The sequence below is a fragment of the Hibiscus syriacus genome, unplaced genomic scaffold, assembly GCF_006381635.1.
Source record: "Hibiscus syriacus cultivar Baekdansim isolate YM2019G1 unplaced genomic scaffold, ASM638163v2 tig00110020_pilon, whole genome shotgun sequence".
Taxonomy (NCBI): domain Eukaryota; kingdom Viridiplantae; phylum Streptophyta; class Magnoliopsida; order Malvales; family Malvaceae; genus Hibiscus; species Hibiscus syriacus.
The window spans coordinates 2,636,138-2,646,620 of NW_024062568.1; the positions used below are offsets into that span (position 1 = coordinate 2,636,138).

At 32.4% G+C, this 10,483-nt stretch overlaps 1 pseudogene; it reads left to right on the forward strand.

The window, feature by feature from the left end:
- Positions 1-4,215: 4,215 nt before the first annotated feature.
- On the forward strand, positions 4,216-8,187 carry LOC120213261 (annotated as a pseudogene).
- Positions 8,188-10,483: the final 2,296 nt, after the last annotated feature.

The following is a 10,483-nucleotide window of genomic DNA, read 5'->3' on the forward strand; positions in this document are numbered from 1 at the left end:
CTAATATTGTTGTAGGGAAAAAAATTTCCCGAGATAAGGTATATTAGGGATTATTTTTTAATTTAGGGTTAAATCTACAGTAACAACATAAAGACTCCATTACTGCATGACGTATTCACTCTACCTTTAATACACATTTAAAAATATATTCGACAATTCTTAAATCATAATCGGAATACTTTACATAATAAATTACTAATTTATAATAACTCTAAACCATAAACATTAAATCTTCATTAAAAAAAACAAAGGCACGTTACCTGAAACGCTCTTTCAAAGGCGAGTTCGCTTCCCCGAAAACGCTTTTTATGTCTACATAAGCAAACCCCGCTAAAGCACGTTACTAGGGCACGCCTTTCTGCCACCTCAGATGAAAGGGTATTAATTAGAAAAATATTGGTGAAAGGGTGTTAGTTAGGGTATATTAAGTTCATAGTGTGATTTTTAGGTCAAAAAAACCGGTTTTAACGAGACCGACATTGTGCTGCAGTCAGATGTACAACTTCAAATGGACGCCTCCGACGCTCTAACTTTGCGTCATTTGCGGCTGTCAAATCGTGGATTACAGTACAACCAACAACAACGATGAGAGCCTCCTGTAACTGGAAGGGATGAACTGAATTCAGAGAGTGCTCGTAAGTTGGATACATGTGTGACTTCCTGTGGGGAGCTTTGCGAGATTCTAATGGCGCTTGAATCGTGAGTTTCACTAAGGCTCTAGGACGATGTTCGGTCTTAGATGCCAAACTATGGGGTAATCGTTGGACTTGAAACGACATGTAACCTTGGCATGCGAAACATTATGGTGGAGACGGATAGAATAGAAGTGCTCAAGCTCCTAACTCAACGTGCGTCGATGGATAGGTTATTGCCAAGTGGTGTTGTATATTGTCCGGTTATTTCTACAGAATTGGTAGTTACGATTTGGTCCCAAGGGAACGAAATACAGTTGCTGATGGCTTGGCAAAGATGATGTGGTCCCTCCCGTTCGGACTTCACTATTTCTCGAAACTACTTCCGGACGTGAGAGCTTTGTTTACGAATGATTAATCTGTGAATGTAGCAAATTAGCCCACTTTATTTTTCAACCTTCGTGTGTTAAAAAAATAGAAAGTTTTTAATACTTACATACGCATACATCATACAAACACACTGCTAAAATTAAAGATCTCTAAAAATATCATATATTACATCTATTATTATGAAATTTAATACCTTTTAAAGATTGTTTTTCTAAAAATCTTAAAACTTCACATGTCGAATTATATTGCGTCACATGACAATAATATCTAAAATAATTAATGATAAAAAATAATAAAAGAATTTAATTGATTCACTTTCACAATTTAAAGATTTAATTAATTTATATTATCGATTTGAGAATTTAATAACTTAAATTTTTTATTATTTTTTTTGAAGGTTTTACACATCCTGAAGCCAATAATTAGACAATTTGATGACTTATGATTTGACAAAATTAAACAACTTAACTGCTTACATGCATGATCATAAAAGTATTCTATAATTATTCAAAGTATTTTTTAAAAATGAAATTTTTAATCTTCCATATTTTTGTATAATGTAATAATTTCTTTAGCAAACCTACAAAGCTGCCATTTATATTAAAAAGTTAAATAATTGGTCTCATTTGATAAAATATAATATTGTTCATTTTAAAAGTCCTGAATTAGAGCAATTACGTTTGTAAGATGTATATACGTTGTCAATTGGTTAAGAAATATATGAACATTTACTACCATATAATCACCCATACTATTTAAAAAAATTAAGAAAAAATAAAATTATTTTATTTTATTTTTATTGTTGGAAAAAAGTCAAATAAAATCTTTTGAATAAGCAAAAATAATTCTTTTACATATTAAAAAAAGTAAAATTTCTCTTTAAAAATACCTGTAAAATTAATATTTTAATATTATACAAACATAATACCATTAATTAAAAGGATACAATCAATAGAATGAGATACACATAGAAGAATATAGGATTAAACATAAATCAATGACTATCAACTTATATAGTAGATGAGACATTAACTCCTTTAAATAAGATCACGGATTTGAACTATAGAGTCGTGAATAGAGAAGATCGAGTTAGGAGAATCACCTCTATAATGAACAATTAGAATACTCGATCTAAATTAATCGATTAATAAATCAAATATTTGATCATTATACTAAAAATTAAACTTAAATAAGTATATTATTAGTTTTGTGTGTTCCAATCCAATAGGTAACGTGGGACATATATTATTTTTAAATTTTTTTATGCTCTCGTAAGGAAATGGAGAACCAAATTCCCATACAGCAAACTTTGTTTCTTGCCTTTTCCTTTCATGAAATTATTAATATTATTTCCTTTTATTCTTCATGTGGCATAAATGGAACCTCCAATTTATAAGGGTTATAATGCTAGGTTAGTGTGGATATTTAATATATATTTTTTTAAAAAAATTGAGGGGACCTTTTTTTAATTTATTAAGAATAATATTTCAAAAATAATTTATTTTGAATATAAAAAATAATTCATTATTCTTTGACTTCAAATGTTATTTAATTTTACGTCTTAAAAATAATCATATAAATGAATCTAATTAAATTGTCATCTCTAAATTCATCAAAAACTGTACAGGAAAATAATATGCAAGGACCAAATCATTATGCTGTTTATAAGATACACTAATTCTTGGAGGATAATAACATACGAGAAGTCTTGGTTATTTGTGTTACCATGATTGAGAAGATAGCGACGAATAAAACAAACGAGATCAAAAATAAGAATATCAAAATTTACGTTAAGAATTCTAAAAGAAAAAGTCACGAACAAAGAAGATAAAATCACTATGATATCAAAATTATAAAAACTTTATCGATTATAAAATCTCATACAGATTTTAAGAATTCGTTTTACTATAACCCTAATCCTGGTTACTGACGGCCGAAGAGCACATTAGAAAATAGAATTACCAGAAAATGTCTAAGTTGGTATATTTTTCGGTCTTCAACTTCTTGCAATCCCAATATGGCATATGATTTAGCCATTTCAAGCCATAAACATGACTTTTGCGTTCATCAAAGCTGGCTGTGGTCAAATGGAGTAAACTCATAGCCCAAACGAATGCTAGACGGACATTGAGCCCAAGTCCAAACCAAGAGGGTTGGAACCTTGGCATGCGAAATACTATAGTGAAGACAGATAATAAGAAGGTTCTCAGGACGCTAACTCAAGACACGTCGATCGATAAATTATCGACTATCGTTGATGGCGCGACATGTTATTTGTTTACTCCAATAAAGCTGGAGCTTATGGTTTGGCCATGTACCAAAGAAATGAAATGCAGTTGCTGATGGATTGATAAAAATAACGTGACCCATCCTGTTCGGCTTTCACACCTTTTATAAACCATCTATGACAATGGGTGTCTTGCTCGCGAATGATTGGAATATGGCCGTAGTTTAGCCAGTCTAGTTTATCATCTACCTTTGTGTATAATTTTTTTTTACTCCTTATGGCATGTTCGATATGAGTTTGTTTTGAAATCAAAATTGACGAGTATAACACAAACTAAATTATATAATGATTAAAGAGATGATTGTTATTTTTAGATGTCTCATGTTTGAGCACCATAGTTTATAAGAATGTTTGAACTTTTTGTTAAATGATTAAAAATCTTTAGAAAATATATGAGTTTATTTTCTCATATTTTCGGTCGCGTCTCATTTCCATTATATTTTAACATTAAATTATACATATTTTTTAATCTTTCCTCACTTAATGTGCTCATAGGTTAAATAAAAAAAATTAATAATTAAAGGTGTATATATAATTGATTCAATTTCATATAAAAACAATTGAGTAAATCAATTAAACCATTAAAACCAAATAAATCGAATTGATTTTATTATTACAAATAATTGAATAGAATCTGTTGTTAACGGAACCGAGTAAACAGAATCGATAATTGCTAACCGTGGGATCTACTCTAAAAGGATTGATCAAGAAAATTTAACGGTCAAGATCACACTTTTGTTTCTCTTAAGTTTGAATCATCTATCAGAGGGCCAGATCATGAAAATAAACGGCCAAGATCACAATTTACCCTCCAATGGATCCCACATTAACCATAATTTGTTTTCTTTTTTGTTCGTTTTATTAATTTCCCGCCCCAGTCTTCTGTTTGGTTCTTAATTTTCCAGGAAAACAGACGAAACGATGGATGATTACGCGAGAGAGATGATGGATTTGAAAGCCCTAGAGAAGAAAGGAGTTCTAGCTAAGATCCGGGTAAGAAAGAAGGTTTCAATTTTAGCTTCTTCTTCTTCTTTTTTTTCGGAATTTCATGTTTGGTTCTGGAGAATGAAAGATGGAAAAGAAACTGAGGAATTTGGCTCTGTTAATTTAAAATTGAGCGAAAATGTCCTCTGTCGGCTTTAGATCTCTTGTTAAGGATAGAAACATGGGATTTCTTTTTGAATATTGGATATTTGTTATAAATTTTCTGCTTTTTCGAATCCTTGAATGTGTAAATTGTGTTTTTAGATCTCTGGGTGTTACTTTGGGACCTAAAAGTTGAAATGTCATTTTCTGAGAACATTCAACAAGTGTGGTCTTTTGGGGGTGAAATTTGATGAATTGAAAATGTTAATTCCCCCCCTTTTGAATAGAGGTGGAATTGAGCAAGGTGGGATTGTGGCATACTTGAAAGTTTGAAAATTTTCTCATTGGTCTTGTTTGATAAGATGGTTTGCTGCTAATTTTGTTGGGTTTTAAGCTGAGATGTTTTAAATTTCAGTGGCTTTTTTCGAGGGATTTAGTCAACATTTGTTGTTCTGCATTTTAATTTTAGAAAATGCGTGCATAATTTCTTTGCATTGGAACTAACTTCTTAGTTTGCTACGGCATTTGGTATGGGAATTCATAGGAACGTAGTGTAGTTTTTGGAGGGAAGCTAAATTTGGTATCCGTGCACCATTTAGTTGCCTAGGAAAAGGGTTTATCATTTCAACTGATTGAATAGGGGCAGAATGCAGGATTAGGAATATCTATTATCGAGTATACATATTTGGTTTCTGAACTTGGTAGTTTGTAAGTGAGATGTTTCTAAAGAAATAGAAGAGAAGGTTATGTTCTGAATTTTCAGAAATGTTGAACCTTGTTAATGATGAGGGTTGAATTCATTCTCAGATTTTGAACAGGGGTAAAAAAAATCATTTTCCTTGTCTGCCTCTGTTTAGGGCTTGCATATATGGGGAAAAAGTGAGGATTTTTTTTTCTTTTGCAGGGGGAGGCAAGGGGCATTAGTAGTGCAGATCTAGCAAAGTCATTAGTGTGTTCTGTATGTGGTAGTGGTAAGACCTATACGAGCTGACGTATACTAATGGTATCATTAGCTTGAATTATTGTTGCTTGTTAAGTGTTTGAATTAATAAAGCTGTTTTTCCATGTTTTTTGTTTCTCTTTTTTTCTGTCTTTTAATGTTAATATACTTGGTATTTCAATTTACAGTGAATTAGGCACGTGAATAATTTTTTTTCTTTTGCATTTATGTCACTCCTAGGCTGAACTCAGGGCAAGTGTCTTCGAGGCAATTGAAGAGGAGGATCGAGTTATTGAAAAAGAAGAATGATTACCTCCTGCATTATTGGGAAGTTGCAATGATCGTGCTAAACAACTTCATGCTTCTCCTTCTGGTCAGTGCATTAATTTGTCTTGTTATATATTGTTATTTGAAGTTATTGGATGGCCTGCTTTTGCTGCTGGCCCTCTTTCGTTTCGAAAAAGATTAAGCTAGTATCTAGTATTCATTTTCTTTTTCCTTTCTTGGTAGATGACTGTTCCCCTACCATTATTTGGTTGTTAATCTTTCTATAATTGCATTGGTAATCTTTATAGGGTCTATATCCTGTTTAATGGCATTGTTACACCTCAAGAATAGTCTTAAACCATTTCATTTGGGAATTGTGATCCCGTTCTCATGTTGCATTTGTTATGTCTCCAAAATCTTCTCTAAACATGCCTTTTGTGGTCTCCTCAATAATATGCACCTTGAATTTCCTAATGCAGGAAGATTGTTAACTGCACTAGTATGTGAGTACTTACACTGGACACAACTAAACCACACTCTAAAAGTTTATCAGCCAGAATGTAATTTGGTAATCATGTAACCTTCAATATATTATGGTTCTGATCATTGCTTTATAGTTGATCATTTTATTAGTTTTATTTCCCTGAAGCTGACACGTGAATCATTTGAATTTTTGTTCTTCCTTTACATGTAGCAAAAAGACTCCTGGAAAACTGAGTTGAAAGACTTTAGTGGCAAATATGATTATGATCATAACAGAAACAGGGATAGTGGACCATTGCTTCTGGATGTTCTTGAAGGCTTCTTGAAGTTTGAGGTTAGTTGGTATCTGTTGTATATATTTCATACTACGGGAGATCTTTTACTTGTGAAGTTTAGTGTTTCTGTCATCTGAAGCTTGTATCCCATTTTGTTTGCCTTTTAGCTGTGATAAGTGCTATTTGGAATCTTATTTAGTTTATTGTGAATGATGATAATTCTTTTAGGCTAACCTTTAGCTTTCCATTGTTTGGTTCTTATTGTATAACTTGGCTTCCTTTTCTGGTTTGACGTCTTTTTAAGACAACTGATGTGACAGGATGGGTCATTTCTGAATATCTTGGAATGAGCTAAAGGAATGGATGTTGATCACTTTGCGAAGAAGGATGGGTTTTACTGTAAATTGGGTGCAGAAACAGGTTTTTGGTGTTGTTTCTGTAATGGTTCTCTATTAATAATAGGAAAAGGGAATTAGCAGGTCTGTCTTTTTTTTTTTTGGAAATGACACTGCAAAAATTCGAAAACAAATTTTTAAGTTAAATTAAGATTAATTTTAAATTATTAAAGTAAACTTCCATATATGCTAAGAGAAATCAACCAATTATCTTTCCTTCATTATAAATATCAAGTTTACGGTCATGAATATGAGGCTTTACTAAGAACTATTTGTTTTCTTTTAATGTGAGCATTTAGTTTCTGCTTTCATTATACTGGTGAGTTGAACATGTACGGAAGTTGAGGTTTGATTTATATTATCAAAATTTTTTGTTTGTGTTTGTTAGTTAGATACTGCAATGTTATCCCACATCATGATGACATGTTTTCAGTTTTAAATGTTGTTCAAGTAATTCGTGTAGAAAATATGCTCATTGCTACAACTCACATTTTATCAGAACTTATCCCAAGCAAGAGGACCTGGAAGGAGATCACAAGAAATTGAATCCTCATCTAGTTCGGAGTCTCGTAACACAAGAAGACCCTCGTCATCTTCTGTTGCTGGGGGCTTGCCCCCATTAGGCAGGTGCTGGTTTATTTCCATATCCTGCTTGTTCATCTTCATCGATTCCCATTTTGCTCACAATACTGCTAAAAGCTGACTAGTTATAGCATTTTTTTGACAGGCCGGTCCCTGTTTCACAGTCATCTGGTAAGTGATTATCATATTTATTGTTTTAACATTCACATATCTTCTTGATTGTTATTTTGGTTATCTGATGACTTTGGCAAATAGATAGGAGAGCAGGCTCCTCCATGTCTGGTTACAGGAAAGACAAGTATAGCTGGAGATATGATGATGATCTCCCAGATGCCCTCGAAAATCTTCAGTTGGACAGAAAGGCCAGGAATCTAACTTCTTCTTGGCGGTTTGTCTCTCAACCCTGCTAAAATGGAACTTTGCATACTGGTTCGATGTTTACTAGGAATCAATACGAATTGTATGGAATTTATAGTCGTCTCCATAACACCTTTTAAAGCTTTTAGGTGAAACTTCCACTTATCGAGATTGTTCTGATATTTGGCATGAAGATGAATGTTTCATCTTTCATTCCCGTGTCAAAATATATTGCCTTTTTATCTAGTAGTAGTAAGATGAATGCATCTCTTAAACTTTGGCATCGCTTAGTGTTATTTATTTGTCAGATAATGTTGTAACGGATATCATCATTTTAAATTGTATAAAACCAGTCACCTTCGAAATATATGTCGACTTGGAATATCTGAAGTCGTATCTTCTTAATTAATTTGGTCACAGGCATGCCGGGGATGGAATAGGTGGGAATGACGATAAGGTTGATCATATGTAGTCGAATGATATCCATTACCAGCCTAGTTTAGTGTTTATTTTCAAGTTTTTTACCAATCCAAGTGCTTCGTCAAGTTTTTCACCAATCCAAGTTCTTCGTAACCACGAAAACGGGCACTGAAGTTATCACGTAAGTTATATATATATTATATTGGTAGACCTTTCATTGTATTTGAGTTTTTGCATGGATTTAGATCAAACTATGTTTTGCAAGCTGAGAAGTCTTGGTATTTAATATTTAAAGCGCTCCTGATTGTTGATATTCCGTTTTCCCTAAACAAGTAGATGTTGTAGGTCGTAAGTTTTTTCTAAATTGTGATTAATATTTGTTACTCGGGCTCGTGACCAAGTGTCGCATACAGGTATGTTTCGTATATCGAATGCTCAATGTTTTAAGAAGTTAACATATTCAACCTTGTAATTACTTCATACTATTCATAAAAAAAATTCTTTTAAAATGTTTTTCAATGTGTTTATAGGATTTATACTCAAATACTCATATTCGAATATGCATCAGAACTGGGTTTTTGTCTCTCTCCCTCAACAAATGGAGAATTTTCTTCTATTCTTCATTACTCATTTACTCTCAAAACTCCTACCATAATTACCAAGTTCGATTTGATCGTTATTATTAATGGCTCTTCATGTAAACTAGAGAGAGTTAACCACCACCCTTATTTGTAATCACTATCTTTTTCATTGTACCTATTATATATTTACCAATTAGAGGTGTATTCGATACGTTTCAATTCAATCTTGTTTGTTTTTTTTAAAAAAAAATTGAAATCGAATAACATAAAAAAAAATTTTGGTTCAGTTTGATCTGATTTTATGATTTTTAACTATTAACTATTCTTTAAACTCAACATCCATATAAAGCAAATTTTACGGTTTTTTTTTTTTGGAATGAAAAGCGAGGCAAAAGCCAAGAGATTAAAGGGACTTCAGGCGGACATAAGGGGGACCAACAGTGTCTCTCTGAATCAAACTAGACAAGCCTGGAGGAGGATCCAGGTAAATAGCAAAACCACCATTGGAACGAACGTCAAGTTTAGCCAGAAAATCAGCAACCATATTGGCTTCACGACGAATAAGTTTGAATTCGATCATCCAAGCTTTATCTAAAAGAGAGAAGATTGCTCGGACAATGTTATGAGGGCTTGTAGGGGAGGGAGGCAAGAGAAGCTTAATCACTTCTTCATTGTCACATTAGATAACAACACACTCAAAACCTTGATCCCATGCAAGACGTAACCCTTCAAAGACACTCCAAAGCTCGGCATTGAGGACGGTGGTGATACCCAGATTTTTCGTAAAGGAGATGATATGGCAACCTTCAGAGTCTCGGAAACAACCACCTATAGAACCAAAGCCAGAACTGCGGGAGATCGCAGCATCCGTATTAAGACAGATCCATCCAAGATCGGCGGGCTGCCAGGAGATCCTTTCAGGCAGGGAGATGCTGATATCTTGATTACTGGTAGATGGGCTGTTATAAAGATCAATGTTTTTAAAACTGAATCGGACCTTAAACTGGTGAAGGTACTAGTTCACTGGTTTAACCGGTTTGAATTGAATTTTATATAAAATAATATTTTTTTTAAAATTTTACATAATATTCAAAACAATATTAATATATATATAACATTTTTTTAAGTTTACAATATTAAAAGATATAAAAATATCACAAGTCATAACATATATAAGTTAAAAACCATAAAATTAAGTGAAACAAAATGATTCAAATCAACTACAACGTAATATTTAAGGTAAAATATATTAAATATAACTATATAACTATAATCAAAAAATAAATTTGGGACTGAAAAAAATCATAACAAACGATGTCGTTTGGTTTAATTTTTTTAAAAAAAATAATCTCACATTGCTAAGAAACATAGAAGAACATCCCAAAAATTTAAAGAGTAAAAATATGATAACAAAAAAATCTCACATAACTAAGAAACATAAAAAAACATTCCAACTGACTTCTATAAATAATAAAGGTAATTTGACATTAAAAATCATGGAGCATTTTGATGAACACATAGCGAACTATTCTTTCGCTTCAATCGAACTCGAATTGCAAGCTTCAATCGAGCTTCTAATTTTTTTTTGAGTTTGAGCCTTTTCGAGTTCAAGTTTTAATATTATATTTCGCGTTCGAGTTGAACTGGATAATTTTTAGCTTGTGAGTTTTTGAGTCGAGTTGAGCTTACTTGTAAGGTTTTCGAGTTCGAGTCGAACTCAGTAATACTTTAATTCGATTCGGCTTGTTTAACAAACGATGCCGTTTGGTTTAATTTAAAAAAAAAAAA